Source organism: Heterodontus francisci, unplaced genomic scaffold (assembly GCF_036365525.1).
Source record: "Heterodontus francisci isolate sHetFra1 unplaced genomic scaffold, sHetFra1.hap1 HAP1_SCAFFOLD_54, whole genome shotgun sequence".
Lineage (NCBI taxonomy): Eukaryota > Metazoa > Chordata > Chondrichthyes > Heterodontiformes > Heterodontidae > Heterodontus > Heterodontus francisci.
In genome coordinates, this window is record NW_027140250.1 from 7,293,775 (window position 1) to 7,319,600 (window position 25,826).

Genomic DNA, 25,826 nt, shown 5'->3' on the forward strand with positions numbered 1-25,826 from the left:
CCGACACCAACTAACAAAGGCATTCACTGACACCCAGTAACAAAGACATACACTGACACCCAGTAACATAGACACACACGGACACCAAGTAACAAAGACATATACTGACACCCATTAACAAAAACATACACTGACACTCAGTATCAAAGACATACACTGACACCATGTAACAGAAACATTCACTGATACCCAGTAACACAGACACACACTTACACCAAATAACAAAGACATACACTGATACCAAGTAACAAAGACATGCACAGACACCAAGTAACAAAGACATACACTGATACCCAGTAACACAGCCACACACTTACACCAAGGAACAAAGACATACACTGATACTCAGTAACACAGACACACACTTACACCATGTAACAAAGATATACACTGACACCAAGTAACAAAGACATACAGTTACACCAAGTAACAAAGACATACACTGATACCCACTAACACAGACACACACTTACACCAAGTAACACAGACATACACTGACACCAAGTAACAAAGACATTCACTGACACCAAGTAACAAAGACATACACTGATACCCAGTAACACAGACACACACTTAGACCAAGTAACAAAGACAGACATTGACACCAAGTAACAAAGACATACACTTACACCAAGTAACACAGACATACACTGACACCAAGTAACAAAGACACACACTTACACCAAGTACACAGACATACACTGACACCAAGTAACAAAGACATACACTGACACCCAGTAACACAGACACACACTTACACCAAGTAACAAAGAGAGAAACTGATACCCAGCAACACAGACAAACACTTACACCAAGTCACAAAGACATACACTGACACCCAGTAACAAAGACACACACTGACACCAAGTAACAAAGACATACACAGACACCAAGTAACGAAGACATACACTGTTACCCAGTAACACAGACACACACTTACACAAAGGAACAAAGACATACACTGATACCCAGTAACACAGACACACACTTACACCATGTATTACAGACATACACAGACACGAAGTAACAAAGACATACACTGATACCCAGTAACACAGACACACACTTACACCAAGTAACAAAGACATACACTGACACCAAGTAACAAAGACATGCACAGACACCAAGTAACAAAGACATACACTGATACCCAGTAACACTGACACACACTTACACCAAGGAACAAAGACATACACTGATACTCAGTAACACAGACACACACTTACACCAAGTAACAAAGACATACACTGACACCAAGTAAGAAAGACATACAGTTACACCAAGTAACAAAGACATACACTGATACCCACTAACACAGACACACACTTACACCAAGTAACACAGACATACACTGACACCAAGTAACAAAGACATTCACTGACACCAAGTAACAAAGACATACACTGATAGCCAGTAACACAGACACACACTTAGACCAAGTAACAAAGACAGACAATGACACCAAGTAACAAAGACATACACTTACACCAAGTAACACAGACATACACTGACACCAAGTAACAAAGACACACACTTACACCAAGTACACAGACATACACTGACACCAAGTAACAAAGACATACACTGACACCCAGTAACACAGACACACACTTACACCAAGTAACAAAGAGAGAAACTGATACCCAGCAACACAGACAAACACTTACACCAAGTCACAAAGACATACACTGACACCCAGTAACAAAGACACACAATGACACCAAGTAACAAAGACACACACTGACACCAAGTAACAAAGACATACACAGACACCAAGTAACGAAGACATACACTGTTACCCAGTAACACAGACACACACTTACACCAAGTATTACAGACATACACAGACACGAAGTAACAAAGACATACACTGATACCCAGTAACACAGACACACACTTACACCAAGTAACAAAGACATACACTGACACAAAGTAACAAAGACATACACTTGCACCAAGTAACACAGACATACACTGACACCAAATAACAAAGACATACACATACACCAAATAACTAAGAAACACACTGACACCAATTGACACAGACATACACTTACACCAAGTAACAAAGACATACACTTACTCCAAGTAACAAAGACACACACTTACACCAAGTAACAAAGACATACACTGATACTCGGTTACACAGACACACAAGGATACCAAGTAACAAAGGCATACACTGATACACAGTAACACAGACATACACTTACACCAAGTATCAAAGACATACACTGACACCAAGTAGCAAAGACATACACTTACACCAAGTAACAAAGACATACACTGACACCAAGTAACAAAGACATACACTTGCACCAAGTAACAAAGACATACACTGACACCAAGTAACTAAGACATACACTTACACCAAGTAACTAAGACATACACTTACACCAAGTAACACAGACATACACTGACACCAAGTAACAAAGACATACACTTACACCAAGTAACAAAGACATACACTGACACCAAGTAACAAATACATTCACTGGTACCCAGTAACACAGACATACACTTACACCATGTAACAAAGACATACAATGACACCAAGTAACAAAGACATACACTGACACCAAGTAACAAAGACACACTCTTACACCAAGTAACACAGACATACGCTGACACCAAGTAACAAAGACACACACTTACACCAAGTAACACAGACAGACACTGACACCAATAACAAAGACATACACTGATACCCAGTAACACAGACACACACTTACAACAATTAACAATGACAGACACTGATACACAGTAACTCATACACACACTTACACCAAGTCACAAAGACATACACTGACACCCAGTAACAAAGGCTTACACTGGCACCCAATAACAAAGACACACAATGACACCAAGTAACAAAAGCACACACTGACGCCAAGTAACAAAGACATACACTGATACCCAGTAACACAGACACACACTTACACCAAGTAACAAGGACATACACTGACACCAATTAACAAAGAAATTCACTGATACCCAGTAACACAGACACACACTTATACCAAGTAACAAAGACATACACTGACACCAAGTAACAAAGACATACACTGATACCCAGTAACACAGATACACACTTACACCAAGTAACAAAGACATACACTGATACTCAGTTACACAGACACACACGGATACCAAGTAACAAAGGCATACAATGACACACAGCAACAAAGACATACACTGACACCCAGTAACACAGACACACACGGATACCAAGTAACAAAGACATACACTGACACCAAGTAACAAAGACATGCACAGACACCAAGTAACAAAGACATATACTGATACCCAGTAACAAAGACATACACTTACACCAAGTAAAAAAGACATACACTGATACCCAGTAACACAGACGCACACTGACACCAAGTAACACAGACATACACTGACACCAAGTAACAAAGACATACACTGACACCAAGTAACAAAGACATACACAGACACCAAGAGACAAAGACAGACACTGATACCCAGTAACACAGACACACACTTGCACCAAGTAACAGAGACATTCACTGATACCCAGTAACACAGACACACACTTACACCAAGTAACAAAGACATACACTGACACCAAGTAACAAAGACATACACTGACAGCAAGTAACACAGACATACACTGATACCCAGTAACACAGACACACACTTACACCAAGGAACAAAGACATACAATGATACTCAGTAACACGGACACACACTTACACCAAGTAACAAAGACATACACTGACACCAAGTAACAAAGTCATACACTTACACCAAGTAACAAAGACATACACTGACACCAAGTAACAAAGACATACACTGACACCAAGTAACAAAGACATACACTGATACCCAGTAACACAGACACACACTTACACCAAGTAACAAAGACAGACAAAAACACCAAGTAACAAAGACATACACTTACACCAAGTAACACAGACATACACTGAACCAAGTAACAAAGACACAGACTTACACCAAGTACACAGACATACACTGACACCAAGTAACAAAGACATACACTGACACCCAGTAACACAGACACACACATACATCAAGTAACAAAGACATACACTGATACTCAGTTACACAGACACACACTTACACCAAGTAACACAGACATACACTGACACCAAGTAACAAAGACATACACTGATACCCAGTAACACAGACACACACTGACACCAAGTAACAATGACTGACACTGATACCCAGTAACACATACAAATACTTACACCAAGTCACAAAGACAAAAACTGACACCCAGTAACAAAGACATACACTGATACCCAGTAACAAAGACACACAATGACACCAAGTAACAAAGGCAAACTCTGACACCAAGTAACAAAGACAGACACTGATACCCAGTAACACAGACACACACTTACACCAAGTAACAAAGACATACACTGACACCAAGTAACAAAGACATACACTGATACCCAGTAACACAGACACACACTTACACCAAGTAACAAAGACATACACTGATACACAGTTACACAGACACACACTTACACCAAGTAACAAAGACATACACTGGCACCAAGTAACAAAGGCATACACTGACACCCAGCAACAAAGACATACACTGACACCCAGTAACACAGGCACACACGGACACCAAGTAACAAAGACATACACTGACACCCATCAACAAAAACATACACTGACACCCAGTAACACAGACACACGCTTACACCAAGTAACAAAGACATACACTGACACCAAGTAACAAAGACATACACTGACACCAAGTAACAAAGACACACTCTTACACCAAGTAACACAGACATACGCTGACACCAAGTAACAAAGACACACACTTACACCAAGTAACACAGACAGACACTGACACCAAGTAACAAAGACATACACTGATACCCAGTAACACAGACACACACTTACACCAAGTCACAAAGACATACACTGACACCCAGTAACAAAGACATACACTGACACCAAGTAACAAAGACATACAATGACACCAAGTAACAAAGTCATACCCTTACACCAAGTAACAAAGACATACACTGACACCAAGTAACAAAGACATACACTGACACCAAGTAACAAAGACATACACTGATACCCAGTAACACAGACACACACTTACACCAAGTAACAAAGACAGACAAAAACATCAAGTAACAATGACATACACTTACACCAAGTAACACAGACATACACTGAACCAAGTAACAAAGACACAGACTTACACCAAGTACACAGACATACACTGACAACAAGTAGCAAAGACATACACTGACACCCAGTAACACAGACACACACTTACAACAATTAACAATGACAGACACTGATACACTGTAACTCATACACACACTTACACCAAGTCACAAAGACATACACTGACACCCAGTAACAAAGGCTTACACTGACACCCAATAACAAAGACACACAATGACACCAAGTAACAAAAGCACACACTGACGCCAAGTAACAAAGACATACACTGATACCCAGTAACACAGACACACACTTACACCAAGTAACAAGGACATACACTGACACCAATTAACAAAGAAATTCACTGATACCCAGTAACACAGACACACACTTATACCAAGTAACAAAGACATACACTGACACCAAGTAACAAAGACATACACTGATACCCAGTAACACAGATACACACTTACACCAAGTAACAAAGACATACACTGATACTCAGTTACACAGACACACACGGATACCAAGTAACAAAGGCATACAATGACACACAGCAACAAAGACATACACTGACACCCAGTAACACAGACACACACGGATACCAAGTAACAAAGACATACACTGACACCAAGTAACAAAGACATGCACAGACACCAAGTAACAAAGACATATACTGATACCCAGTAACAAAGACATACACTTACACCAAGTAAAAAAGACATACACTGATACCCAGTAACACAGACGCACACTGACACCAAGTAACACAGACATACACTGACACCAAGTAACAAAGACATACACTGACACCAAGTAACAAAGACATACACAGACACCAAGAGACAAAGACAGACACTGATACCCAGTAACACAGACACACACTTGCACCAAGTAACAGAGACATTCACTGATACCCAGTAACACAGACACACACTTACACCAAGTAACAAAGACATACACTGACACCAAGTAACAAAGACATACACTGACAGCAAGTAACACAGACATACACTGATACCCAGTAACACAGACACACACTTACACCAAGGAACAAAGACATACAATGATACTCAGTAACACGGACACACACTTACACCAATTAACAAAGACATACACTGACACCAAGTAACAAAGTCATACACTTACACCAAGTAACAAAGACATACACTGACACCAAGTAACAAAGACATACACTGACACCAAGTAACAAAGACATACACTGATACCCAGTAACACAGACACACACTTACACCAAGTAACAAAGACAGACAAAAACACCAAGTAACAAAGAATTACACTTACACCAAGTAACACAGACATACACTGAACCAAGTAACAAAGACACAGACTTACACCAAGTACACAGACATACACTGACACCAAGTAACAAAGACATACACTGACACCCAGTAACACAGACACACACATACACCAAGTAACAAAGACATACACTGATACTCAGTTACACAGACACACACTTACACCAAGTAACACAGACATACACTGACACCAAGTAACAAAGACATACACTGATACCCAGTAACACAGACACACACTGACACCAAGTAACAATGACTGACACTGATACCCAGTAACACATACAAATACTTACACCAAGTCACAAAGACAAAAACTGACACCCAGTAACAAAGACATACACTGATACCCAGTAACAAAGACACACAATGACACCAAGTAACAAAGGCACACTCTGACACCAAGTAACAAAGACAGACACTGATACCCAGTAACACAGACACACACTTACACCAAGTAACAAAGACATACACTGACACCAAGTAACAAAGACATACACTGATACCCAGTAACACAGACACACACTTACACCAAGTAACAAAGACATACACTGATACACAGTTACACAGACACACACTTACACCAAGTAACAAAGACATACACTGGCACCAAGTAACAAAGGCATACACTGACACCCAGTAACAAAGACATACACTGACACCCAGTAACACAGGCACACACGGACACCAAGTAACAAAGACATACACTGACACCCATTAACAAAAACATACACTGACACCCAGTAACACAGACACACGCTTACACCAAGTAACAAAGACATACACTGACACCAAGTAACAAAGACATACACTGACACCAAGTAACAAAGACTACATTGATACCCAGTAACACAGACACACACTTACACCAAGTAACAAAGACATACACTGATACTCAGCAACACAGACACACACTTACACCAAGTAACAAAGACATACAATGACACCAAGTAACAAAGTCATACACTTACACCAAGTAACAAAGACATACACTGACACCAAGTAACAAAGACATACACTGATACCCAGTAACACAGACACACACTTACACCAAGTAACAAAGACAGACAAAAACATCAAGTAACAATGACATACACTTACACCAAGTAACACAGACATACACTGAACCAAGTAACAAAGACACAGACTTACACCAAGTACACAGACCTACACTGACACCAAGTAGCAAAGACATACACTGACACCCAGTAACACAGACACACACATACACCAAGTAACAAAGACATACACTGACACCAAGTAACAAAGACATACACTGACACCAAGTAACAAAGACATACACTGATACCCAGTAACACAGACACACACTTACACCAAGTAACAAAGACAGACAAAAACACCAAGTAACAAAGACATACACTTACACCAAGTAACACAGACATACACTGAACCAAGTAACAAAGACACAGACTTACACCAAGTACACAGACATACACTGACACCAAGTAACAAAGACATACACTGACACCCAGTAACACAGACACACACATACACTGTTACTTGGTGTAAGTGTATGACTTTGTTACTTGGTGTCATTGTATGTCTTTGTTACTTGGTGTAAGTGTGTGTCTGTGTTGCTGAGTATCAGTGTATGTCTTTGTTACTTGGTGTAAGTGTGTGTCTGTGTTACTGGGTATCAATGTATGTCTTTGTTACTTGGTGTCAGTGTATGTCTTTGTTACTTGGTGTCAGTGTATGTCTTTGTTACTTGGTGTAAGCGTGTGTATGTGTTACTGGGTGTCAGTGTATGTTTTTGTTAATGGGTGTCAGTGTATGTCTTTGTTACTTGGTGTCCGTGTGTGCCTGTGTTACTGGGTGTCAGTGTATGTCTTTGTTACTGGGTGTCAATGACACCAAGCTTCCTGGGCTGGAATCTCCCTAGGAAGCTCCCTTGCTGTTCATCTCTATCCATGGCCATCTGCTCCCATCCCTAACGTTTTCTCCCCCAATCTGCCCTCGTAAACTGTTTAAATTCCCCTGGCTCTTTAAATCAGTTCATTTTAGCCCTATCTAAAAGTTAACAGTTAGTTCAGTGTATGTTACCTGGGCCCACTGCCCTCCCCCAGCCACACCTGCTCTTTGTTTTCTCAATGAATATGATCCGGATGAAACTGACGAGAACAGCTGCCGATACTTTAATCTCCGATCCTGCTGTCTTCACAGTCCAGAGTGTCTGCAGCCACGGCATGCGGTAAGTCCATTGAGGTGAAGAAGGAGCTGCGGGACCCGAGAGAAGTCCTGTGAAAAGGTGCCCCGAACACCCAAAACATCCACGAACGGCCCCCCCGGCCGCAACTTCAAAGCGCCCGCGGGAGATGGCTCGGAGAGCATCTGCAGCGCACTGTCGGCAATGCTGCATGCCTTTATTTAAACCACTGCAAAAAAAAACCCTTAACAAATGTAATCACCTCTCAGTCTGCCAAATGATGCTTCACCTCCCGAAGGACGTGGATGAGCTTTCCGGACGTCGATGGTGGGCACTGAGGAAATGGCTTATTACCTGCACCAGATTCCACCCCCCCTCCCCCCCCTTTACCCCCCCTTCCACCCCCCCCACCCCCGTCCCCTTCCCTGCTCCACCCTCTCAGCTCACCCCATCCCAGCCCGCCCCCCCCTTGCACCATCTTCACCCCGCACCCCCTTCCCCTGCACCCCCCCCACCCCCTCCCTCTACCCCTCCCCCTTGCATCCCCTCCTCCCACCGGCACCATCCTACACCTGTGTAGGGGCCCCAACAACCCCACTGCCTTGTGGGCGTCTCGGGAGAGACCAAGGCTAAGGGAGTAATCCCTAACAGAAAATCCGGAGCGGAACCCCGTAGGCGGTCATGTGTCACCTTTGGCATGTTTCCGGCAGTTCCTGCAGCCATACTGGTGCCAAACGTCGTGTCCTGCACTCCTTTGGACCCCACCAGAAAGGCCGAGAGGGGGGTTTTGACGACTGGGCAACTCTCAACCTCCATAAATTTGCCCAGGCATGCGCCATGGAGAGGTTACTCCATAGTTGCCTCACAGCGACTGAAACAACACGGAAGGCAGCAGTTACGGGTTATAAGTCCAGATAAATTGGCGTAGAAACTGGGCGCCACGGGTTGCCTTTGTCGGTGGGAGAGGTCATTGCACCTCACTGGACAGCTACCGCCCGCCTCAAACCGGGCAGCCCCCGGTCAATAAGGTTCTGTCCCGCCACAGTCTACCTGCTTCAATGGGTGCTTGGAGCTCAGGGTCATTGCCCGAAAGGTGGACTGATACACCGCACCAAACAACATGAAAAAAGGAAAGAAGGTACCAGCCCTTCGCTTTGCAAGCTGGAACGTCAGAACTATGTGTCCTGGCCTGTCGGAAGACCTTACACAAATCAACGATTCTCGGAAGACCGCCATCATTAACAACGAGCTCAGTAGACTCAATGTGGACATTGCAGCACTTCAGGAGACTCGCCTCCCCGCGAGTGGCTCTCTAGCAGAGCAAGACTACACCTTCTTCTGGCAGGGCAGGGATCCTGAAGAACCAAGACAGCATGGAGTGGGCTTCGCCATCAGAAACTCCTTGCTCAGCATGATAGAGCCTCCCTCAAATGGCTCGGAATGCATACTGTCCATCCGACTGCTCACCACCTCTGGTCCAGTACACCTACTCAGCATCTATGCTCCAACACTCTGTTCCGCACCTGAAGCTAAAGACCAGTTCTATGAACAACTCCATAACATCATTAGCAGCATCCCCAACACCGAACACCTATTCCTGCTGGGGGACTTTAATGCCAGGGTTGGGGCCGACCATGACTCATGGCCCTCCTGCCTTGGGCGCTATGGCGTTGGAAGGATGAATGAGAACGGGCAGAGACTGCTTGAGTTGTGTACCTATCATAACCTCTGCATCACCAACTCGTTCTTTCACACGAAACCCTGTCACCAGGTTTCATGGAGGCACCCAAGATCACGTCGTTGACACCAGCTAGACCTCATTGTCACAAGGCGAGCCGCCTTAAACAGTGTTCAAATCACACGCAGCTTCCACAGTGCGGACTGCGACACCGACCACTCCCTGGTGTGCAGCAAGGTTAGACTCAGACCAAAGAAGTTGCATCATTCCAAGCAGAAGGGCCACCCGCGCATCAACACGAGCAGAATTTCTCACCCACAGCTGTTACAAAAATTTCTAAATTCACTTGTAACAGCCCTTCAAAACACTCCCACAGGGGATGCTGAGACCAAGTGGGCCCACATCAGAGACGCCATCTATGAGTCAGCTTTGACCACCTACGGCAAAAGTGCGAAGAGAAATGCAGACTGGTTTCAATCTCATAATGAAGAGCTGGAACCTGTCATAGCCGCTAAGCGCATTGCACTTTTGAACTACAAGAAAGCCCCCAGCGATTTAACATCCGCAGCACTTAAAGCAGCCAGAAGTACTGCACAAAGAACAGCTAGGCGTTGCGCAAACGACTACTGGCAACACCTATGCAGTCATATTCAGCTGGCCTCAGACACCGGAAACATCAGAGGAATGTATGATGGCATGAAGAGAGCTCTTGGGCCAACCATCAAGAAGATCACCCCCCTCAAATCTAAATCGGGGGACATAATCACTGACCAACGCAAACAGATGGACCGCTGGGTTGAGCACTACCTAGAACTGTACTCCAGGGAGAATGCTGTCACTGAGACTGCCCTCAATGCAGCCCAGCCTCTACCAGTCATGGATGAGCTGGACATACAGCCAACCAAATCGGAACTCAGTGATGCCATTGATTCCCTAGCCAGCGGAAAAGCCCCTGGGAAGGACAGCATTACCCCTGAAATAATCAAGAGTGCCAAGCCTGCTATACTCTCAGCACTACATGAACTGCTATGCCTGTGCTGGGACGAGGGAGCAGTACCCCAGGACATGCGCGATGCCAACATCATCACCCTCTATAAAAACAAAGGTGACCGCGGTGACTGCAACAACTACCATGGAATCTCCCTGCTCAGCATAGTGGGGAAAGTCTTTGCTCGAGTCGCTCTGAACAGGCTCCAGAAGCTGGCCGAGCGCGTCTACCCTGAGGCACAGTGTGGCTTTCGTGCAGAGAGATCGACTATTGACATGCTGTTCTCCCTTCGTCAGATACAGGAGAAATGCCGTGAACAACAGATGCCCCTCTACATTGCTTTCATTGATCTCACCAAAGCCTTTGACCTCGTCAGCAGACGTGGTCTCTTCAGACTACTAGAAAAGATCGGATGTCCACCAAAGCTACTAAGTATCATCACCTCATTCCATGACAATATGAAAGGCACAATTCAACATGGTGGCTCCTCATCAGAGCCCTTTCCTATCCTGAGTGGTGTGAAACAGGGCTGTGTTCTCGCACCCACACTTTTTGGGATTTTCTTCTCCCTGCTGCTTTCACATGCGTTCAAATCCTCTGAAGAAGGAATTTTCCTCCACACAAGATCAGGGGGCAGGTTGTTCAACCTTGCCCGTCTAAGAGCGAAGTCCAAAGTACGGAAAGTCCTCATCAGAGAACTCCTCTTTGCTGACGATGCTGCTTTAACATCTCACACTGAAGAATGCCTGCAGAGTCTCATCGACAGGTTTGCGTCTGCCTGCAATGAATTTGGCCTAACCATCAGCCTCAAGAAAACGAACATCATGGGGCAGGATGTCAGAAATGCTCCATCCATCAATATTGGCGACCACGCTCTGGAAGTGGTTCAAGAGTTCACCTACCTAGGCTCAACTATCACCAGTAACCTGTCTCTAGATGCAGAAATCAACAAGCGCATGGGTAAGGCTTCCACTGCTATGTTCAGACTGGCCAAGAGAGTGTGGGAAAATGGCGCACTGACACGGAACACAAAAGTCCGAGTGTATCAGGTCTGTGTCCTCAGTACCTTGCTCTACGGCAGCGAGGCCTGGACAACGTATGCCAGCCAAGAGCGACGTCTCAATTCATTCCATCTTCGCTGCCTTCGGAGAATACTTGGCATCAGGTGGCAGGACTATATCTCCAACACAGAAGTCCTTGAAGCGGCCAACATCCCCAGCTTATACACACTACTGAGTCAGCGGCGCTTGAGATGGCTTGGCCATGTGAGCCGCATGGAAGATGGCAGGATCCCCAAAGACACATTGTACAGCGAGCTCGCCACTGGTATCAGACCCACCGGCCGTCCATGTCTCCGTTATAAAGACGTCTGCAAACGCGACATGAAATCGTGTGACATTGATCACAAGTCGTGGGAGTCAGTTGCCAGCATTCGCCAGAGCTGGTGGGCAGCCATAAAGACAGGGCTAAATTGTGGCGAGTCGAAGAGACTTAGTAGTTGGCAGGAAAAAAGACAGAGGCTCAAGGGGAGAGCCAACTGTGCAACAGCCCCAACAAACAAATTTCTCTGCAGCACCTGTGGAAGAGCCTGTCACTCCAGAATTGGCCTTTATAGCCACTCCAGGCGCTGCTTCACAAACCACTGACCACCTCCAGGCGCGTATCCATTGTCTCTCGAGATAAGGAGGCCCAAAAGAAAGTAACAAAGACATACACTTACACCAAGTAACAAAGACATACACTGACACCAAGTAACAAAGACATACACTGATACCCAGTAACACAGACACACAATTACACCAAGTAACACAGACATACACTGACTCCAAGTAACAAAGACATGCACTGATACCCAGTAACACAGACACACACTTACACCAAGTAACAAAGACAGACAATGACACCAAGTTACAAAGACATACACTGATACCCAGTAACACAGACACACACTTACACCAAGTAACAGAGACATACACTGACACCAAGTAACAAAGACATACACTTACACCAAGTAACAAAGACATGCACTGACACCAAGTAACAAAGACATACACTTACACCAAGTAACAAAAACATACACTGACACCAAGTAACAAAGACATACACTTACACCAAGTAACACAAACATACACTGACACCAAGTCACAAGACACACATTGACACCAAGTAAACAGACATACACTGACATCAAGTAACTAAGACACACACTTACACCCAGTAACACAGAAACACATTTACACCAAGTAACAAAGACAGAAACTGATACCCAGTAACACAGACACAAACCTACACCAAGTAACAAAGACATACACTGATACTCAGTTACACAGACACACACCTACACCAAGTAACAAAGACATATACCGACACCAACTAACAAAGGCATTCACTGACACCCAGTAACAAAGACATACACTGACACCCAGTAACATAGACACACACGGACACCAAGTAACAAAGACATATACTGACACCCATTAACTAAAACATACACTGAAACTCAGTATCAAAGACATACACTGACACCATGTAACAAAGACATTCACTGATACCCAGTAACACAGACACACACTTACACCAAGTAACAAAGAAATACACTGACACCAAGTAACAAAGACATGCACAGACACCAAGTAACAAAGACATACACTGATACCCAGTAACACAGACACACACTTACACCAAGGAACAAAGACATACACTGATACTCAGTAACACAGACACACACTTACACCAAGTAACAAAGACATACACTGACACCAAGTAACAAAGACATTCACTGACACCAAGTAACAAAGACATACACTGATACCCAGTAACACAGACACACACTTAGACCAAGTAACAAAGACAGACAATGACACCAAGTAACAAAGACATACACTTACACCAAGTAACACAGACATACACTGACACCAAGTAACAAAGACACACACTTACACCAAGTACACAGACATACACTGACACCAAGTAACAAAGACATACACTGACACCCAGTAACACAGACACACACTTACACCAAGTAACAAAGACATACACTGACACCCAGTAACAAAGACAAACACTGACACCCAGTAACAAAGACATACATAGACACCAAGTAACGAAGACATACACTGTTACCCAGTAACACAGACACACACTTACACCAAGGAACAAAGACATACGCTGATACCCAGTAACACAGACAGACACTTACACCAAGTATTACAGACATACACAGACACCCAGTAACAAAGACAGACACTTACACCAAGTATTACAGACATACACAGACACCAAGTAACAAAGACATACACTGATACCCAGTAACACAGACACACACTTACACCAAGTAACAAAGACATACACTGACACAAAGTAACAAAGACATACACTTACACCAAGTAACACAGACATACACTGACACCAAGTAACAAAGACATACACATACACCAACTAACAAAGAAACACACTGACACCAATTGACACAGACATACACTTACACCAAGTAACAAATACATACACTTACTCCAAGTAACAAAGACACACACTTACACCAAGTAACAAAGACATACAGTGATACTCAGTTACACAGACACACACGGATAACAAGTAACAAAGGCATACACTGACACACAGTAACAAAGACATACACTGACACCCAGTAACAGAGACACACACGGATACCAAGTAACAAAGACATACACTGACACCAAGTAACAAAGACATGCACAGACACCAAGTAACAAAGACATATACTGATACCCAGTAACAAAGACATACACTTACACCAAGTAACAAAGACAGACACTGATACCCAGTAACACAGACGCACACTTACACCAAGTAACACAGACATACACTGACACCAAGTAACAAAGACATACACTGACACCAAGTAACAACGACATACACAGACACCAAGAGACAAAGACAGACACTGATACCCAGTAACACAGACACACGCTTGCACCAAGTAACAGAGACATTCACTGATACCCAGTAAGACAGACACACACTTACACCAAGTAACAAAGACATACACTGACACCAAGTAACAAAGACATACACTGACAGCAAGTAACACAGACATACACTGATACCCAGTAACACAGACACACACTTACAACCAAGGAACAAAGACATACTCTGATACTCAGTAACACGGACACACACTTACACCAAGTAACAAAGACAGACAAAGACACCAAGTAACAAAGACATACACTGACACCAAGTAACACAGACATACACTGAACCAAGTAACAAAGACACACACTTACACCAAGTACACAGACATACACTGACACCAAGTAACAAAGACATACACTGACACCCAGTAACACAGAAACACACTTACACCAAGTAACAAAGAGAGAAACTGATACCCAGCAACACAGACAAACACTTACACCAAGTCACAAAGACATACACTGACACCCAGTAACAAAGACAAACACTGACACCCAGTAACAAAGACACACAATGACAGCAAGTAACAAAGACACACACTGACACCAAGTAACAAAGATATACACAGACACCAAGTAACGAAGACATACACTGTTACCCAGTAACACAGACACACACTTACACCAAGGAACAAAGACATACACTGATACCCAGTAACACAGACAGACACTTACATCAAGTATTACAGACATACACAGACACCAAGTAACAAAGACATACACTGATACCCAGTAACACAGACACACACTTACACAAGGTAACAAAGACATACACTGACACCAAGTAACAAAGACATACACTTACACCAAGTAACACAGACATGCACTGACACCAAGTAACAAAGACATACACATACACCAACTAACAAAGAAACACACTGACACCAATTGACACAGACATACACTTACATCAAGTAACAAAGACATACACTTACTCCAAGTAACAAAGACAAACACTTACACCAAGTAACAAAGACATACAATGATACTCAGTTACACAGACACACACGGATAACAAGTAACAAAGGCATACACTGACACACAGTAACTAAGACATACACTGACACCCAGTAACAGAGACACACACGGATACCAAGTAACAAAGACATACACTGACACCAAGTAACAAAGACATGCACAGACACCAAGTAACAAAGACATATACTGATACCCAGTAACAAAGACATACACTTACACCAAGTAACAAAGACATACACTGATACCCAGTAACACAGACGCACACTTACACCAAGTAACACAGACATACACTGACACCAAGTAACAAAGACATACACTGACACCAAGTAACAAAGACATACACAGACACCAAGAGATAAAGACAGACACTGATACCCAGTAACACAGACACACGCTTACACCAAGTAACAGAGACATTCACTGATACCCAGTAAGACAGACACACACTTACACCAAGTAACAAAGACATACACTGACACCAAGTAACAAAGACATACACTGACAGCAAGTAACACAGACATACACTGATACCCAGTACCACAGACACACACTTACACCAAGGAACAAAGACATACTCTGATACTCAGTAACACGGACACACACTTACACCAAGTAACAAAGACAGACAAAGACACCAAGTAACAAAGACATACACTGACACCAAGTAACACAGACATACACTGAACCAAGTAACAAAGACACACACTTACACCAAGTAACAAAGACATACACTGACACCCAGTAACACAGACACACACATACACCAAGTAACAAAGACATACACTGATACTCAGTTACACAGAAACACACTTACACCAAGTAACACAGACATACACTGATACCAAGTAACAAAGACATACACTGATACCCAGTAACACAGACACACACTTCCACCAAGTAACAATGACTGACACTGATAACCAGTAACACATACAAATAATTACACCAAGTCACAAAGACATAAACTGACACCCAGTAACAAAGACATACACTGATACCCAGTAACAAAGACACACAATGACACCAAGTAACAAAGGCACACTCTGACACCAAGTAACAAAGACATACACTGATACCCAGTAACACAGACACACACTTGCACCAAGTAACGAAGACATATACTGACACCAAGTAACAAAGACATACACTGATACCCAGTAACGCAGACACACACTTACACCAAGTAACAAAGACATACACTGATACACAGTTACACATACACACACTTACACCAAGTAACAAAGACATACACTGACACCAAGTAACAAAGGCATACACTGACACCCAGGAACAAAGACATACACTGACACCCAGTAACACAGGCACACACGGACACCAAGTAACAAAGACATACACTGACACCCATTAACAAAAACATACACTGACACCCAGTAACACAGACACACGCTTACACCAAGTAACAAAGACATACACTGACACCAAGTAACAAAGACATACACTGACACCAAGTAACAAAGGCATACATTGATACCCAGTAACACAGACACACACTTACACCAAGTAACAAAGACATACACTGATACTCAGCAACACAGACACACACTTACACCAAGTAACAAAGACATACACTGACACCAAGTAACAAAGACATACACTTACACCAAGTGACAAAGACATACACTGACACCAAGAAACAAAGACATACACTGATTCCCAGTAACACAGACACACAATTACCCCAAGTAACAGAGACATCCACTGACACCAATGTAACAAGGACATGCACTGATACCCAGTAACACAGTCTCACACTTACACCAAGTAACAAAGACAGACAATGACACCAAGTTACAAAGACATAGACTGATACCCAGTAACACAGACACACAATTACCCCAAGTAACAGAGACATCCACTGACACCATGTAACAAAGACATTCACTGATACCCAGTAACACAGACACATACTTACACCAAGTAACAAAGACATACACTGACACCAAGTAACACAGACATGCACAGACACCAAGTAACAAAGACATACACTGATACCCAGTAACACAGACACACACTTACACCAAGGAACAAAGACATACACTGATACTCAGTAACACAGACACACACTTACACCAAGTAACAAAGACATACACTGACACCAAGTAACAAAGTCATACACAGACACCAAGTAACAAAGACATACACTGAAACCCACTAACACAGACACACACTTACACCAAGTAACACAGACATACACTGACACCAAGTAACAATGAAATTCACTGACACCAAGTAACAAAGACATACACTGATACCCAGTAACACAGACACACACTTAGACCAAGTAACAAAGACAGACAATGACACCAAGTAACAAAGACATACACTTACACCAAGTAACACAGACATACACTGACACCAAGTAACAAAGACACACACTTACACCAAGTACACAGACATACACTGACACCAAGTAACAAAGACATACACTGACACCCAGTAACACAGACACACACTTACACCAAGTAACAAAGAGAGAAACTGATACCCAGCAACACAGACAAATACTTACACCAAGTCACAAAGACATACACTGACACCCAGTAACAAAGACAAACACTGACACCCAGTAACAAAGACACACACTGACACCAAGTAACAAAGACACACAGTGACACCAAGTAACAAAGACATACACAGACACCAAGTAACGAAGACATACACTGTTACCCAGTAACACAGACACACACTTACACCAAGGAACAAAGACATACACTGATACCCAGTAACACAGACACACACTTAAACCAAGTATTACAGACATACACAGACACCAAGTAACAAAGACATACACTGATACCCAGTAACACAGACACACACTTACACCAAGTAACAAAGACATACACTTACACCAAGTAACACAGACATACACTGACACCAAGTAACAAAGACATACACATACACCAACTAACAAAGAAACACACTGACACCAATTGACACAGACATACACTTACACCAAGTAACAAAGACATACACTTACTCGAAGTAACAAAGACACACACTTACACCAAGTAACAAAGACACAAACTTACATTCATTAACACAGACATACACTGACACCAAGTATCAAAGTCATACACTGACAACAAGTAACAAAGACATACACTTACACCAAGTAACAAAGACATACACTGATACCCAGTAACACAGACGCACACATACACCAAGTAACAAAGACAGACACTGGCACCCAGTAACAAAGACATACACTGACACCCAGTAACAAAGACACACACTGACACCAAGTAACAAAGACACACACTGACACCAAGTAACAAAGACATCCACTGACACAAATTAACAAAGACATACACTGATACCCAGCAACAAAGACACACACTTACATCAAGTAACAAATACATACACTGACACCAAGTAACAAAGACATACACTTACACCAAGTATCAAAGACATACACTGACACCAAGTAGCAAAGACACACACTGATACCCAGTAACAAAGACACACACTTACACGAAGTAACAAAGACATACACTGATACCCGGTAACACAGACACACACTTACACCAAGTATCACGGACATACACAGACACCAAGTAACAAAGACATACACTGATACCCAGTAACAAAGACAAACACTTACACCAAGTAACAAAGACTACACCGACACCAAGTAATCAATACATACACTTACACCAAATAACACAGACATACACTGATACCAAGTAACAAAGATATACACTTACACCAACTAACAAAGACACACACTTACACCAAGTTACACAGACATACACTGACACCAAGTAACATAGACCTGCACTGACACCAAGTAACAGAGACATACACTGATACCAAGTAACAAAGATACAAACTTACACCAAGTAACACAGTCATACACTGACACCAAGTATCAAAGACATACACTGACAACAAGTAACAAAGACAAACACTTACACCAAGTAACAAAGACATACACTGATACCCAGTAACACAGACGCACACTTACACCAAGTAACAAAGACAGACACTGGCACCCAGTAACAAAGACATGCACTGACACCCAGTAACAAAGACACACACTGACACCAAGTAACAAAGACACACACTGACACCAAGTAACAAAGACATCCAATGACACCAAGTAACAAAGACATACACTGACACCAAGTAACAAAGACATACACTGATACCCAGTAACACAGACACACTCTGACAACAAGTAACAAAGACATACACTGACACCAAGTAACAAAGGCATACAATTACACCAAGTAACACAGACATACACTGACACCAAGTAACAAAGATATACACTTACACCAACTAACAAAGACACACACTTACACCAAGTTACACAGACATACACTGACACCAAGTAACAAAGACATGCACTTACACCAAGTAACAAAGACATACACTGATACCCAGCAACACAGACACACTCTTACACCAAGTAACAAAGACATGCACTTACACCCAGTAACAAAGACACACTGGCACCGTGTAACAAAGACATATACTTACACCAAGTAACAAAGACATACACTGACACCCAGTAACAAAGACATGCACTGACACCCAGTAACAAAGACACACACTGACACCAAGTAACAAAGACATACACTGACACCAATTAACAAAGACATACACTGATACCCAGTTACACAGAGACACACTTACACCAAGTAACAAAGACATACAGTGACACCAAGTAACAAAGACATACACTTACACCAAGTAAAAAAGACAGACACTGACACCAAGTAACAAAGACATACACTGATACACAGTAACACAGACACACACTTACACCAAGTAACAAAGACATACACTGATACCCAGTTACAAAGACACACACTTACACCAAGTAACACAGACACCAAGTAACAAAGACATACACTGATACCCAGTAACACAGACACACACTTACACCAAGTAACAAAGACGTACACTGAGAACAAGTAACAAAGACATACACTTACACCAAGCAAAAAAGACATACACTGACACCTAGTAACAAAGACATACACTGATACCCAGTAACACAGACATACACTTACACCAAGTATCAAAGACATACACTGACACCAAGTAGCAAAGACATACACTGACTCCAAGCAACAAAGACATACACTGACACCAAGTAACAAAGACATGCACTTACACCAAGTAACAAAGACATACACTGATACCCAGCAACACAGACACACTCTTACACCAAATAACAAAGACATGCACTTACACCCAGTAACAAAGACACACTGGCACCATGTAACAAAGACATATACTTACACCAAGTAACAAAGACATACACTGACACCCAGTAACAAAGACATGCACTGACACCCAGTAACAAAGACACACACTGACACCAAGTAACAAAGACATACACTGACACCAATTAACAAAGACATACACTGATACCCAGTTACACAGAGACACACTTACACCAAGTAACAAAGACATACAGTGACACCAAGTAACAAAGACATACACTTACACCAAGTAAAAAAGACAGACACTGACACCAAGTAACAAAGACATACACTGATACCCAGTAACACAGACACACACTTACACCAAGTAACAAAGACATACACTGATACCCAGTTACAAAGACACACACTTACACCAAGTAACACAGACACCAAGTAACAAAGACATACACTGATACCCAGTAACACAGACACACACTTACACCAAGTAACAAAGACATACACTGAGAACAAGTAACAAAGACATACACTTACACCAAGCAAAAAAGACATACACTGACACCTAGTAACAAAGACATACACTGATACCCAGTAACACAGACATACACTTACACCAAGTATCAAAGACATACACTGACACCAAGTAGCAAAGACATACACTGACTCCAAGCAACAAAGACATACACTGACACCAACAACAAAGACATACACTTACACCACGTAACACAGACATACACTGACACCATGTAACAAAGACATACAATTACACCAAGTAACAAAGACATACACTGACATAAAGTAACAAAGACATACACTGATACCCAGTAACACAGACACACACTTACTCCAAGTAACACAGACATACACTGACACCAAGTAACAAAGGCATACAATTACACCAAGTAACAAAGACACACACTGACACCAAGTAACACAGACATACACTGACACCAAGTAACAAAGACAGACAATGACAGCAAGTTACAAAGACATACACTGACACCAAGTATTTGACATACACTGACACCAAGTAAGAAAGACATACACTGACACCCAGTAACAAAGACATACACTGACACCGAGTCACAAAGACATACACTGATAACCGGTAACACATACACACACTTACACCAAGTAACAACGACATAAACATACACCAAGTAACAAAGACATACACTGATACCCAGTAACAAAGACAAACACTTACACCAAGTAACAAAGACTACACCGACACCAAGTAATCAATACATACACTTACACCAAATAACACAGACATACACTGACACCAAGTAACAAAGATATACACTTACACCAACTAACAAAGACACACACTTACACCAAGTTACACAGACATACACTGACACCAAGTTACAAAGACATGCACTTGCACCAAGTAAGAAAGACACACACTTACACCAAGTAACATAGACCTGCACTGACACCAAGTATCAAAGACATACACTGATACCCAGTAACACAGACGCACACTTACACCAAGTAACAAAGACAGACACTGGCACCCAGTAACAAAGACATACACTGACACTCAGTAACAAAGACACACACTGACACCAAGTAACAAAGACACACACTGACACCAAGTAACAAAGACATCCAATGACACAAATTAACAAAGACATACACTGATACCCAGTAACAAAGACACACACTTACACCAAGTAACAAAGACACACACTGACACCAAGTAACAAAGACATACACTTACACCAAGTAACAAAGACATACACTGACACCAAGTAACAAAGACACACACTGATACCCAGTAACACAGACACACACTTACACGAAGTAACAAAGACATCCACTGATACCCGGTAACACAGACACGCACTTACACCAAGTATCACAGACATACACAGACACCAACTAACAAAGACATACACTGATACCCAGTAACACAGACAAACACTTACACCAAATAACACAGACATACACTGACACCAAGTAACAAAGATATACACTTACACCAACTAACAAAGACACACAATTACACCAAGTAACACAGACATACACTGACACCGAGTCACAAAGACACACACTGATAACCGGTAACACAGACACACACTTGCACCAAGTAACAACGACATAAACTGACACCAAGTAACAAAGACATACACTTACACCAAGTAACAAAGACATACACTGACACCAAGTAACAAAGACATACACTGATACCCAGTAACACAGACACACACTGACAACAAGTAACAAAGACATACACTGACACCAAGTAACAAAGGCATACAATTACACCAAGTAACAAAGACACACACTTACACCAAGTAAACAGACATACACTGACACCAAGTAACAAAGACAGACAATTACACCAAGTTACAAAGACATACACCTCCACCAAGTATTTGACATACACTGACACCAAGTAAGAAAGACATACACTGATACCCAGTAACACAGACACACACTTACACCAAGTAACAAAGACATACATTGACACCAAGTCACAAAGACATACACTGATACCCAGTAACACAGACACACACTTACACCAAGTAACACAGACAGACACTGATACCCAGTAACACAGACAGACACTTACACCAAGTAACAAAGACATACACTGATACCCAGTAACACAGACACACACTTACACCAATTAACAAAGACAGACAATGACAGCAAGTAACAAAGACATACACTGATACCCAGTAACACAGACACACACTTACACCAAGTAACAGAGACATACACTGACACCAAGTAACAAAGGCATACACTTCCACCAAGTAAAAAAGACATGCACTGACACCAAGTAACAAAGACATACACTTACACCAAGTAACACAGACATACACTGACACCAAGGAACAAAGACACACACTTACATCAAGTACACAGACATACACTGACACCAAGTAACAAAGACAGACACTGGTACCCAATAACAAAGACATACACTGATTACCAGTCACACAGACACACACTAACACCAAGTCACAAAGACACACACTGACACCCAGTAACAAAGACAAGCACTGGCACCCAGTTACAAAGAAACACACTGACACCAAGTAACAAAGACACACACAGACACCAAGTATACAAAGACATACACAGACACCAAGTCACAAAGACATACACTGATACCCAGTAACACAGACACACACTTAAACCAAGTAACAAAGACATACACTGATACCCAGCCACACAGACACACACTTACACCAAGTATCACAGACATACACAGACACCAATTAACAAAGACATACACTGATATCCAGTAACACAGACATACACTGACACCAAGTAACAATGACATACACTTACACCAAGTAACACAGACATACACTGACACCAAGTAACAAAGACATACACTGACACCAAGTAACAAAGACATACACTTACACCAAGTAACACAGACATACACTGACACCAAGTAACAAAGACACACACTTACACCAAGTAACACAGACATACACTGACACCAAGTAACAAAGACATACACTGATACCCAGCAACACAGACACACACTTACACACAGTAACAATGACAGACACTGATACCCAGTAACACAGACACACACTTACACCAAGTCACAAAGACATACACTGACACCCAGTAACAAAGACATACACTGACACCCAGTAACAAAGACACACAATGACACCAAGTAACAAAGGCACACACTGACACCAAGTAACAATGACATACACTGATACCCAGTAACACAGACACACACTTACACCAAGTAACAAAGACATACATTGACACCAAGTAACAAAGACATTCACTGATACCCAGTAACACAGACACACACTTACACCAAGTACCAAAGACATACACTGACACCATGTAAAAAGACATAGACTGACACCTAGTAACAAAGGCATACACTGACACCCAGTAACAAAGACATACACTGACACCCAGTAACACAGACACACACGGACATCAAGTAAAAAAGACATACACTGACACCCATTAACAAAAACATACACTGACACCCAGTAACAAAGACAAACACTGACACCAAGTAACAAAGACATTCACTGATCCCCAGTAACACAGATACACACTTACACCAAATAACAAAGACATGCACTGACACCTAGTAACAAAGACACACACTGACACCAAGTAACAAAGACATACACAGACACCAAGTAACGAAGACATACACTGATACCCAGTAACACAGACACACACTTACACCAAGTAACTAAGACATACATTGATACCCAGTAACACAGACACACTCTTACACCAAGTATCACAGACATACACAAACACCAAGGAACAAAGACATACACTGATTCCCAGTAACACAGACACACACTTACACCGAGTAACAAAGACATACACTGACACCAAGT